This window comes from Alosa pseudoharengus, unplaced genomic scaffold, assembly GCF_046254945.1.
Source record: "Alosa pseudoharengus isolate Yale_2024_CS ecotype anadromous, Long Island Sound unplaced genomic scaffold, YU_APseudo_1.1 YU_APseudo_1.1_scf_21, whole genome shotgun sequence".
NCBI lineage: Eukaryota > Metazoa > Chordata > Actinopteri > Clupeiformes > Clupeidae > Alosa > Alosa pseudoharengus.
Genome location: NW_027468674.1, coordinates 12,133,471 through 12,146,324, shown reverse-complemented (window position 1 = coordinate 12,146,324; position 12,854 = coordinate 12,133,471).

The window sequence follows — 12,854 nt, the reverse complement described above, 5'->3', positions numbered from 1 at the left end:
GGTTCTCAAGATATTCACAGAAAACTGTGTCTGCCCTACCCTCCTTTCGGGGGGTCCAGTACAGCGGCGGGGCTACAGATCAAAACGAAAAACGACGGTTCCATGCTATCCATGTGGGGTTACATGCCCACCAAGTTTCGTGTACCCCGGTCTTTCAGTGTCCTGGGAATCCTTGTTGGTGTACGGTCACTAAATGTACACATAAATTATTTTATTGTAAGGCCCCCCATGAACGAAAGTTCACAAAACTTGGCATGCATTTGGAGGGTGTCATAATGATCCTACACTTTCAATTTTGTGCAGTTTTGACCATGTCAGCCAGAGATATTGTGATGAAAACACTTAATTTTTTGCTTTTTAATTTTTAACTAGGTGGCGCTATACATGAAATAAGTGGTAATGGGATGGGTTGACATGCCCCCTTAAGACCAACATACAAAAAAAAGGTGGACCTCCTAGGCCCTACGGTTCTCGAGATATTCACAGAAAACTGTCTCCGGCCACCTACAGGCCAGTTGGTGTATAGTAACATAAATTAATTTATTGTGTGGCCCCCCATGAACGGAATTCCACGAAACTTGGCGTGCATTCAGAGGGTGTCATATTGATCCTACACTTCCAATTTCGTGCAGTTTTGACCATGTTAGGTCACAGATACCTGCGATTACAACACCTCATTTTTACTTTTTTGTGTTTAACTAGGTGGCGCTATACATGAAATGAGTGGTTATGGAATGGGTTGACATGGCCCCTTGAGATCAACATACAAAAAAAAATGGTCCTCCTAAACCTTACGAGATATTCACAGAAAACTGTGTCTGCCCTACCCTCCTTTCGGGGGGTGCAGTCCAGCGGGGGGGGCTACAGATCAAAACGAAAAACGATGGTTCCATGCTATCCATATGGGGTTACATGCCCACCAAGTTTCGTCTACCCCGGTCTTTCAGTGTCCCGGGAATCATTGACGGAAATTTGGACATGCGAAAAAGAAAAAAATTGGTTATTGGTTGAAACACTTTATTTTGCCTTTGAGTGGTTGCCAATCCTTGTTGGTAGCAGTTGTTTTTGTGTACAGATCTCGAGCCTAGGCTGCCTACAGAGACGCGTTTTTTTTTGACGGCCTGCTTATGGGGCAGGCAGCTAGCGGATTGTTAGGAAAGATTAGATTAATGTGATCATATATGTTTGGGCCTTTTTTGGGCCTGAAATCGCTGATACAACTTTTAAGTGCCTTGCTCAAGGGCACAACAGTGGAGGCTGGGAATTGAACCCACAACTTTTCAGGCTGCTGCATGCTAGCCAGAGGCGGACAGAGTACACAGCTTCATTACTTGAGTAAAAGTACAGATACCCTTTGCTAAATTTTACTCAAGTACAAGGAAACAGTCAGATGTCTACTTAAGTAAAAGTACTGAAGTACTTGTTTTTAAAAGTACTTGAGTATCAAGAGTACAAGAGTAGCCTACATTTTCTAAATATTGCATTACTACTGCCAGTCTGCCACAGTGCTTACATTTATGTACATAAACGTCCTACATGGAGTTATGAAAAATGTTAAAGTTAATACCTTGGAGAATGTTAAAGGAATTGAAAGTAAAATCAAGTAATTTTCATCTTTTTACCATGTTGCCAGGGATGGGCAGTATTTCTAATACATGTATTTAAAATACATATTTCAAATACAAAATACTTTTTTTTATTTGAAACACTTGAAGCGAAAACTAACTTCATCAGAAAATTTAAATAGTCTGGCGAGGTGGGGCCACAGGTTGGCACATTCCCGGGATGGACCTGCTGCGTCTTCATCTATTGTTTAGTCCATGGTTTCGTCTCTTATCTAAATCTGACCATGGAGTTGACTTTGGCGGAAAGCTGAAGGTGATTGCTGATAGGCTGTCCCAATCAGTGGCGCCTGCACAATCCAATCACGTTTGAGAGGGAAATAACAAAATGAGGGTTTCTGAGATTTTTCTTTTTTCCTTTTTTTTTTTTTTAGTAGTAACGGGTACTCACGGTTATGGATAGAAATGTAGTAGAGTAAAGAGTACAATATTTGCCTCTCAAATGTACTTGAGTAAAGTCATGAGTACTTCCCAAAAGTACAGATCCCTCAAAATTGTACTCAATTGTACAAAAGTATAGTAGTAGTTGAATTTTGACATTTCTCCAATATTATGGAGTTTTAGCAACACAATGTAGTTTTTTGAAATAACAGCCTCAAACATTGATGCTACACACACTTACAATAGGGAGAATGGAATCCCTGAACTTGCTGATGCGTGCCCCAAACACCTGGTATTGCACTTAGACATTATTTTAGCAGGTTGTAACATTAATTGGCCACTCCCATAGTGCTAAATGGTTACCTTTTATGATGAAAATTGACAAAAAGGGGACTTCCTAGCCTGGGAAAACCCAGATGAACCTGTTAGCGAAATGAGGCGCAGTCTGGTGTCAACGAGACTAGGGAATTCCTACATTGTGTCACTTTAAATAAAAATCAATTGGAAATGCTGAATTTTTGGCAGAATTTTTATGATATAAGAGATCATTGATGGGTGAATGAGCAAGGATGATGGTTTGTTTTAATTATATCCTTATTGTTTTAAAACCTGATTTTGTTGAACATTTCACTTTACCCTTCTAACTATCTATATATCTATCTATCTATCTATCTATCTATATATCTGTCTGTCTGTCTGTCTGTCTGTCTGTCTGTCTCTATTCTCTTTAACATTCTGTATCTTTACGTTGACCTTGGTAATTATTGCTATGGCTACTGTATTATTATTGTTATTATTAGTAGTAGTATAGTAGCAGTAGTCGTAGCAGAAGTAGTAGGATAAATAATGTTATTATTTAGGAGTGATAATAGTAGCAGAAGCAGTGTGTGGATGAAAGGGCTGAGGATAAAGAATGTTCCGGATGAGGGGGCAACGTGAGACTTGAGACGTGTCTCTCTCCATCCTGTCCCGTAGCCGAGTGGGGGATCTGCGGAGGGGCACGAGGAGGTAAGTCTTTCAGCATATGTGTGTGTGTGTGTGTCTGTGTGTGTGTGTGTCAGAGGAGGAGAGGTGTCACCGTCCCCGCTCTGCTCTCTCGCCCCCGGCAGAGCACACGCACACACACACACACACACACACGCACACACACACACGCACACACACACACGCACACACACGCACACACACGACTGCCTGCCCTCCCAGTGAACTAACACTGCTTGTTTTGAACCCCTCTCTCACTCCTCCATGCTCCCAGGTCCTCTATCTCTCTGTCTCTTTCTCTCTCTCTCTCGCTCTCTCTCTGTCACACACACACACACAGACTCACTGTCTTACAAGCCCAGCTGTCTTGGAAGCACACTGTGGGAAGCCAGATCCAGGCCCTTTTTTCCCCTTTTGTGAACCTCCTCTCATCCCAAAGTAAAAGCTTCCATCTCCCAGACACACATAACTCAGTAATACACCTCTGCAATTTAACCAATAGAATTTCACTTTAGATAGATAGAAAGGTAAAGTGAAAGGCTAGGCCTCTCGGTTGTTGAAGGAACAAATAGAAGGTGTTTGACCCAAAAAGTCTCGAAAATGCAAGAGATATGATTCCGATCTGATCATTTAAATTGATTAAGTGGATAGGTATATTGAGCCATCTAAGACCAATTTAATCAAAAGAATGTATTGGATTGGATGTTATGGATTATTGGATTATGTATTGGATGTAGTGGAAATTAAGTATGTGCTATTGCACAGTGAAGTATGATGGTTTGTGTGTTGCATGTAGAGTAACTTTGAGCATCTAGAAAATAAATAAAATGTATTCTACTACTACAACAATCATAAATAAATGGTAAATAAACGAAATATTGCTCTATTAAATGTATTGTGTAAAATGTCATAATACACCCTTTCCACTCAATCCGCAAAATAAGATCTGACAAATCATCCACTTATCATTGGGGCAGGATTTATTTTTGCTCGAGTTTGTTTGTTTACAATCCATCAAATTTATTGCACAGCATGGCAATTATTTTTGGCATGTTGGTTCACAATGGAAGTCCGCGCCTGCCCTCCCGACCGTCCGGCGGCTGGCTAGCTGCTGGCCTCTGGGGTTGCGGAGGGGGCGACTCTCACGCCTGTTAGCCGCGACGTGAACTGGTGCAGGCTGAGGGAGGTCTCGAGGCCACCTGCCCACTCCGCTGGAGCACAGCGGAGGAGAGCGGCAGGCAGGGTTCATGTGCAGGCCAGATGACTCCCTGATGGATGTGTGTGTGTGTGTGTGTGTGTGTGTGTGTGTGTGTGTATGTGCATGCCTGTGTGTGTATATCTATGTGCATGCCTGTGTGTGTGTGTGTGTGTGAGTAAATGTGTGTGTATGTGTTGTGTTCATGCCCAGTGTATGTGCATGTGCGTGTGCATGTATGTGTGTGTGTGTGTGTGTGTGTGTGGGAGAGAGTGAGTGTATGTGCATGTGTGTAAGTGTGTGTGTGTGTGTTCATGATTATGTGTGTGTATATCTATGTGCATGCCTGTGTGTGTGTCTGTGTGTGAGTGTATGTGCATGTGTGTGGGTGTCTAAGTGTGTGTGTGTGTGTGTGTGCGTGTGTGCTCATGCCTATTTGTGTATATCTATGTGCATGCCTGTGTGTGTGCACACTCATACCTAAAAGTATGTGTGTGTATGTGTGTGTGTGTGTGTGTGTGTGTGTGTGTGTGTGTGGGTGCACATCAAATCTGCAGATATTTGTTTATGCATGCTCATGTGTTCAGGCATTTTGTATATTAAACTGTTTGTGTTTGTGCGTGTCTATTTGTCTGTGTGTGTGAAAGTACGAGAGTAAATCTGTCCTCACACTTCTTCGAAAGTGTGTGCATGGAATGAGACTAAACAAAACAATCGGTCTTGATTAATCAATTAGTTGTTTGGTCCATAACATGTCAGAAAACGGTGAAAAAAGGTCAATCACTGTTTTCCAAACCCCAAGATTATGTCCTCAACTGCCTCAAACTGTTGTGATATTTAGTTTACTGTCATAAAGGATCAAGTAATCTGAAAGTAGTAAAATTCAAGAAGCTACAATCAAAGAATTTTCAGGTATCTTCCTTAAAAAAAATGATGCAAACCGATGAACCAATTACCAAAATAGTTGGCGATTGATTTAATAGTTGACAACCAATTGATTAACCTGTTAACCTGTAGGGTTACACAAAGGTTGAGGCAAATTCCCAGAATCCACCTTCCAAACCTGCTTACATAACTAATGATGACAGTGCCATCAAACATAACAGCAGGACTGCAACAGCGATGGTTCAAGAAACAAAGCAAAGCATGTGCAGAGAGTAACCACTCGATGGTGTTTTATGTCCCCAACTTCATCTTCCAGGCAGCGCTGCCACCGCTGACTTAAAGGCACCTAATCCTAATCCTAAACCTAACCCCAACCCAAACCTTAACCTTAACCCATGCCTAACCATAGCGCCTTTCAGGCAGCGCTGCCTTGAAGACAACGTTGGGGGCATAAAATACAGAGTAACCACTCTAAAGTCCCTTTCAGACATGCACTGGACTCTGTGCGTGATCTGTGAATCAAACAGACGGGCTGCATGTTTGAACGGAATATTCAAAATTATTCTTTACCTCGAAATAACCTAATTATTTTCCCCTCGAAATAGCCCAGGTCTGACTCTATCAGCTATCATTATCCTCTAGTAAAATAGATCACACGGGTGAGCGCATATCTGAACACAGACAGGAAAATTCACCTTGTGAGGGGGGCGTGGTGATGACGTGCCGTGCGAACTGTAGTTTATAAGTTTATGACTTCTTCATAATCAAGTTCGTCCCATTAATTCTCATTCATGACAGACTGGCACTGATTTGCAAAGACGTGTGCCGTGCCACAATTATAGCCTACGTTCAAAAGAAAAGATGGCCTTAAAAGGGCAACTTGCGGTTACCAAGATCTTCTTAAGGACTAAGGGAAACGTGTTGAACTTTTAAGGGAAAATGAGGCTGTGTCCTCCAAAGCTGATGATACACAAGGCACCTTTCTGAGCAATGGTGCTGGGCGGTGTTCCTGAGTATTCTGGCACGTTCCCTTTGATATTGGGCAACTTATTTTTCTTGGGAACTTTAATCATCAGTAGGCAAACTAACATGATCATCCAAGTGGAAAACAAGGAACCAGTTCTGTGGTTGCCCTGCGACATTGCTCAAACAGTTGCCCCATGTATCGCCTAAAGATACTTACATTTAACCCCATTTACGGTATTTGATATTGTATTTTTTTGATGTATTTTTTGCCCATCCCTGCATGTTTGAACACCGACTCCATTTAAGTTCGGTGATGAATGAGTCAGGCACTGGAATCACAGGTATATTGCACAAAAGCCTGACAATAGAGTCTACTGCATGAACACATCCATGGTCAATATGACTAATAAAGTCTCAATGTGCTGTGGAATCACAAGATGAGCATCAAGATAATAATGCGGAACAAAAAAAATCTTAAACACGGCTCCTTCGTTGATGTACTTTATTAAACTTTTCATTAGAAGATGACCTAAGAAACAAAATGTATGTATGTATGTACCGGTATGTACCGTATGTATGTATTCATTTAAAAAAAAAAGAAAATTGTCTCTCTTTTCTGAGCTCCTGCCTGGACTGGAGGTGTTGGACTGGAGGTCTCTGACAGAGGTACAAACAAACAAACAAACAAACAAACAAACACACAAACAAACAATCCAATATGTGTAACAGTATGTTTGCTTGGATTGTGTTCACCTGTAAACCAAGTTTAGCTTGTTTTGCACTGTAAAGCAGTTTTACATGCTGAGTGAACCAGGCATGATAATGCGGTCACGTATAGCGCTTTCTCATGAATTTGATCAGGGGGGTATTCCAAGTACGTGGTTTAGTGATAAACCTGGGTAAGTTAACTCAGAGTAAGTGGTAAACCTCCTACAACAAGAGCCATATGGTATTGTTTTGTTAGGAGAATAAAGCCATACTGCTCTTCTATTAGGAGGTTTACCACCCAGGTTAACTAACCCAGGTTTGTCACTAAACCACGTACTTGGAATACCCCCAGGTCTCTGTACAGCCAAGCTGTATGCATGGAAATAATGAAACCTCTGTGTTTAATATAGAGGTCTGTGAGTGGTGTCTATGGCAAAGAATAGAGATCTGCATGAAAAAGGTGAGCTCTTCACAAGGTGTAGGGCCTATGTGAACAACATGCAGTGAGTCTGCACAAACCCAGAGAGGGACTAAACATTTGGTCTCGAAGGCTGTTCTGTTTGTGATGTTTTTTTGTTGTTGTTTTTTTTTTACCACAAAGGTAAAGTTTTGATTTGGCATTAGGCATTGTTGTTGACTGGCTGCTTTGTGAAATCCCCTATCTATAGCACTAGGAATTTAACACCTCTCCTGTCTATATAGCCTAAGTTTGAAGTGGTCAAGACATGTGTGGACTACAGGTGACCTCTGTAAGCCACACCAGATACGTGTCCATGGCACAGTAAAGCAGTGACGCCTCTATTTTAACATAAACGCTACTTAATAACCGCGGCGGACTAAATCTGTGGTCAAGACGTGTATGGACTGCAGGTGACCTCTGTGAACCCCAGCAGAAGCTGTATGTAAATGAGGCCTGTCTGAGTGGCCCGACTCTCGGTGAGTTTCTCAGTGAGTGACCGCGGCTCCTGGATGATGAAGAGATTAGGGGTCCTGACAAAAGGGGACGGGGGGGTGGGGGGGGGGGTGAGACAGACGAGGGGGCTTTCTCTTATCTCCACACACGGCCCCAGCAGTCTAAGCACTGCGTCTGTCTGCTCGCTAGCCCTCTCTTGCTCCCTCGCTCGCTCAGGGATTCCACAGTCCCTCCCTGTGCTGCCGGAGAGAAAGAGAGAGAAAGAGAGAGAGAGAGAGAGAGAGAGAGACAGAGAGCTTCCATTAAAGTGTGATCCCAGGGAAAAGGTCAGACTCCACTATGTATACAGGAGGGAGGGCGGGAGGGGGGGTGGGGGGGGGCGCATTATGAGGGAGTTTTTAAATACGTGTGCTCCTGCTCACCCCAAAAAGGGTGAAAGTCGGGTCAATTTTGGGGATGTTTCTGTACTCATATTTCAAAATGTGTCAGTCTGTGTCAAACAGTACGCAAGGAGGAATGTGTGATCTTCACGTAACGGAGGGAGGACTGTCGGACTGTGTGGAGAGACCACAAGACAGCACAATACCTTTGAGTCTCACAGGTCAGAGCTGAAAGGTATACAGAGTGGTCATGCCTCTTTTCAAATGCAAACACAACTTTGGGACGAGGGGGGAACCAACAGTGTTTTTACAGTGCAAAACTGGGCCATGTAAGTCATTGCTTTTCCTCCGTGTGACATAAGAATGTGCCCTAATGAAAAGCAGTCATAGGGGATGTAACGACGCACCCTGAATCGGCTAAACATGTATACAAATGTGTGAAGACTACAACTGGTAGATATAAAAAATGAATCGTGATACATTTTTTAGACAGAACAGGACGTAATCTGCTTTTAATTTCAAGGTGATGAGTTCAGACCTTGTGGTCCTGTTCAAAAATGACAATAACGGATACACAGCCCACAACTTCACCATTATATATCTCTAAGATTATATATATATATATAGTGTACAATATGCCTAGAAATATATATATACACACTACTGGTCAAAAGTTTGGGGTCACTTAGAAACTTCCATTCCACTTCATTATAGACAGAATACCATCTGAAATCAGTTTTTTAATCAGGGTAGCAGTTTGTAGATTACAAAATGTGCTTACATAATTGCAAAAGGGTTCTCCAATGTTTTCTCAATTAGCCTTTTCCTAGACAGAATGAGCCTTTGGAAGATTGGATGAATGGTTGCTGACATTGGGCAATGTAGATATTGCATTAAATATCAGCCATTTCTTTCTACAACAGTCGAGAACCCTTTTGCAATTATGCAAGCACATAATGTAATCTGAAAACTGCTGCCTTGATTAAAAAACAATGCAACTGATCTCATCTGGTATTCTGTCTATGATGGAGTGGAATAGAAATTTCTAAGTGACCCCAAACTTTTGACCGGTAGTTTATATATATATATATATATATATATATATGTATATATATATATATATATATATATATATATATATATATATATATATGTATGTTCCAGGCATATTGAATACATGCATGTGTCCTCTTCATCTATAGCAACAGGCCCAGAGACAATGCTGCTCTGTATTACTAGGTCTGACTAAGGGTGGGGAAGAGGCTGGCCACTGTTGATAGCCACCAACAGCCATTTCTTCATGACCAAGCCATGAGAGAGGGAGAAAGTAAGCAAGCTTGAGAGGAAGAGAGAGAGAGAGAGAGAGAGAGAGAGAGAGAGAGAGAGAGAGAGAGAGAGAGAGAGAGAGAGAGCTCAGAGAAGAGGGTGCGCTTCCTGTGGCAAGGGTAATGAATTTGTTATTGTGCCAGCCGGGGACAATGCTCTTCAAAAGGGTCAGCTCGTAGAAATGTGTCACGGACGTGTCACTTCCCCTGAGCGCCGAGAGGCCTGTGGGGTCGCGGCCCTCTGAGTCTGCCTGCTGTCTCCCTGTCCGAGGGTTTATGACCACTCACGCATTCACATGAATGGCATCATCAGGAGGTGTTGTGAAGACAGGGTATTGTTCGACCCTTACGCCTTATTATCAAGCCAACTCCAGCCACATCTCCCCTCTATCTGCCCCCAACTCCAACCCCCGAGTAACAAGTTTAACGTTCTGACCTAGGCCAGCATTATCACCCAACAACGTAATGCGAGTAGCCAGTTTTCATTGGACAAGTTAGTGTCACACCCCTTCACAACAGTTGTTGACCCACATCTATGAAATTATCATACTGAGAGACCAGGGTAATGCAGGCTTGTGAATGAAAAATGAATATCTATAGCCTTACTCTTACAAAAATCAAATGTTTGTGGCAGCTTTGCAGCAAACTTGTGGGTAATTTGTGGGAAACAAATGAGTTCACTAGAAAATATTGCCAGAAGTTTGCCAATGTTGGCCGCTAGAGGCAAACTTCCAGCAGTTCAGCTCTGGCAACAATGAGAAGTTGTTTGGCAAATGTGTTCACCAGTGATTTGCCACCACACTTGGCCAATAATGGCAAACTTCCAGTGAACTTCTGGTGACAAACCTAATTTGCATATGAATCTGCTGCAACATTGCCAAAAGTTAATTGCAACTGTTTGCCAAAAACCTAATTTGCATGTGAAAATATGACCTCGCCAGAAACCTGACATTTCTGTAGGGGTATTTTCCTGATAGGCTAAGCATAAAACCCCTTCTAAGAAAGGTGAATGAAAATAACGTGAAAAGCGCTCGATTAAAAACAACCAAACACGTGGGGAACTACATAAACTGTTGCCTACACTACGTGGAAATTTCCTTGGTGAGATTTAACTTGATGGTTACAACTGCACAGTGTACTCAACCGTAGCCTACCTGGAAAGGCGGTGGTAAGTGCAACGTCGCTTAACAGCCTGAGGAGGGAGGGCCGGCAAAGTTCACGGCTGCGCTGAACTTTTGAACTTAGCAAGGTATGTGACGCAGCACACGGATATCAAACGCCTCACTTCATAAACAACAACGCCTAACCGATAGTTTATTTGAAAAGATGTTTGTCTTACCATGCCAATTAATGCCATGTAGCCTAGACCATTTACCTCGAACGAAAATATAAATCGCTATCCAAGGCCTATTGATCGTGTTTTCAAGAAATTACATTCATCTTACAGACCTGAAGTCACCCTTCATCGCAATTCAGCGATATCAAGGTGAACCTCCGACTAAATGTATAGACTGCTCATCTTGGTTCTTTCAGTGGACACTGCAGGCTAAATGGGCTTGCCAAAACATTTTATCCAGCTGTCAAAAAAATTAAACACATTTCTTAGCAGCAAAAGCAACACCTTCATTCTAGAGCAACTGAATGACCTTAGCCATCCATTATCCATATTATCAAAAATATTATCCCTACATTACACATCACATAATTATATTAATACATACTGTAGGCCTACAGCCTATTTGGTTACCTGTTGACAGAAACGCATGATAGATTCTCTCCACGGTCTTTCAGAGGTTCAGCAGTTCAACTACTGCCCATGCTTTACATGTAAGACATGCTGTGATGTAAATCAAATCCTCTCCCAAAGTTCACCCTATTACACCTGAAACAATAAGACAAGGCCAGTAAAAAAAAAAAAAATCCTCAGGCATGCAAATTGAAAATAAAATAATAATAATAAAAAGCCAAACAAATGGAAATAAATAATGAAAAGAGCTGTGATCTTCCGTTGGAAACGCCACAAGCATTCTATCTGTCATAAACTGTTGTTGGATGTTTGAACTTGTCTACTGAAGTTCAGTAGATATTACTGTTGGAATGCAGCCACAGCAGATGTTGCCTGACAAAGCTAGTGCTTATCTCTTGCCTGTATCCTTGACTTAGTGGAGTGAGTTTTTCCTTATCTAAAATGACTTCATCGTCACAGCTGTAAACTGAATGTATGTGAGTGAGATTATCTAGTGGTAAGGGAGTGGCCCTGATCATAGTTGCCCTTGAATGGTGCTCACAGTGAGCAGTGCAGGCTAAAAGAAATCGCCATCTGTGCACTCAAAGTGAACTAATATTGATGGACGCAGATTTAGAGAAATAGGAATGTCTCTCATCAGAAGGGTGGTGTGGTGACTGCCGGCGGGCATTTGGATAAGCTCAAGCGATGATTACTCAGGCTATAAAACCTCCAATTATCTCTAGTCGAGATCTACGTGTGACAGCTTCTTCTTCTTCTTCTTCATGCAGACGTAGGGCGCTCGTCACTTTTCATTTTCGGTGCTTGACTCCGGTTTGGATGTAAGCCAGTCTCTGATTGCAGTCTGCCTGAAGATTTCAGGGAGTGGAAGAGGAAGCCAACAAACGGCACCCCGACTGGATGCATTTTCACCTTTTTCGCTTATAGGTTTGGGCCCGTGTGGTGAAGACAACATGGCAACATGAGAACCGACTGAAGGGAAGGAACGGACTCTGGGGGGCCCTGGAAGTAAGAGTCTGTGAGGTGAGGTGAGACAGGAGGACCTGCCAAGGGTCAATCATCAATCATTAATCATCACTTTCAATAGGAAAATAAAAACTCTATTTGGTTGCCAGCATGAAAAAGGAACCAGTCCTCCCTGAGAAAAAGTCCCCCAGAAAACAATAGCCGACGGAGTTTGCTTTCATGCGTTGCTCACCTAATTGATGGGACTCGTCTCATTTGAAAAGAGTTAATGGGACGTGCCTATCGCTCACGCTACAGTTTCACTGAAAGCTGAGATACCTTAAACAGGGGCTAGAGATGAGGAAGGGGGGGTTGGGAGGGGGTGAGTTTGAGAGTGAGTTTTTCTACTCCTGTGTTAGGGCTAAGCCTTGGAGATAGGTGGCATGTGAACCCTATCGGGGCGTGGTGGGGTCCTTTTCTGTCTTGTCCTGCCTGCGCTGAATGAGCGGCATGGCTCATAAAGTCTCCACCCTCATGAGCGAGCTGTGAGCAGTGCAGGGTGAGCTGGCGGCAGCGCTCGGTGGCAAACGCAGCCTGAGGTCACAGGTTCAGTTCCCACACACACACAGGCACCAGCTCGTGTTCCTGCATAGCTACCACTTGTAATTATGTTGCGGAACGCGGCTCTGCTGTTGCTGTTGATGCCAAGTCACCAGGTGAAAAGTGTAAGCAAATGTTATTGTGTAAACTTTGCTCCGTCTGGAGAGAAGGTGTCTGTCTAAGCGGAATATGGAACGAATCTG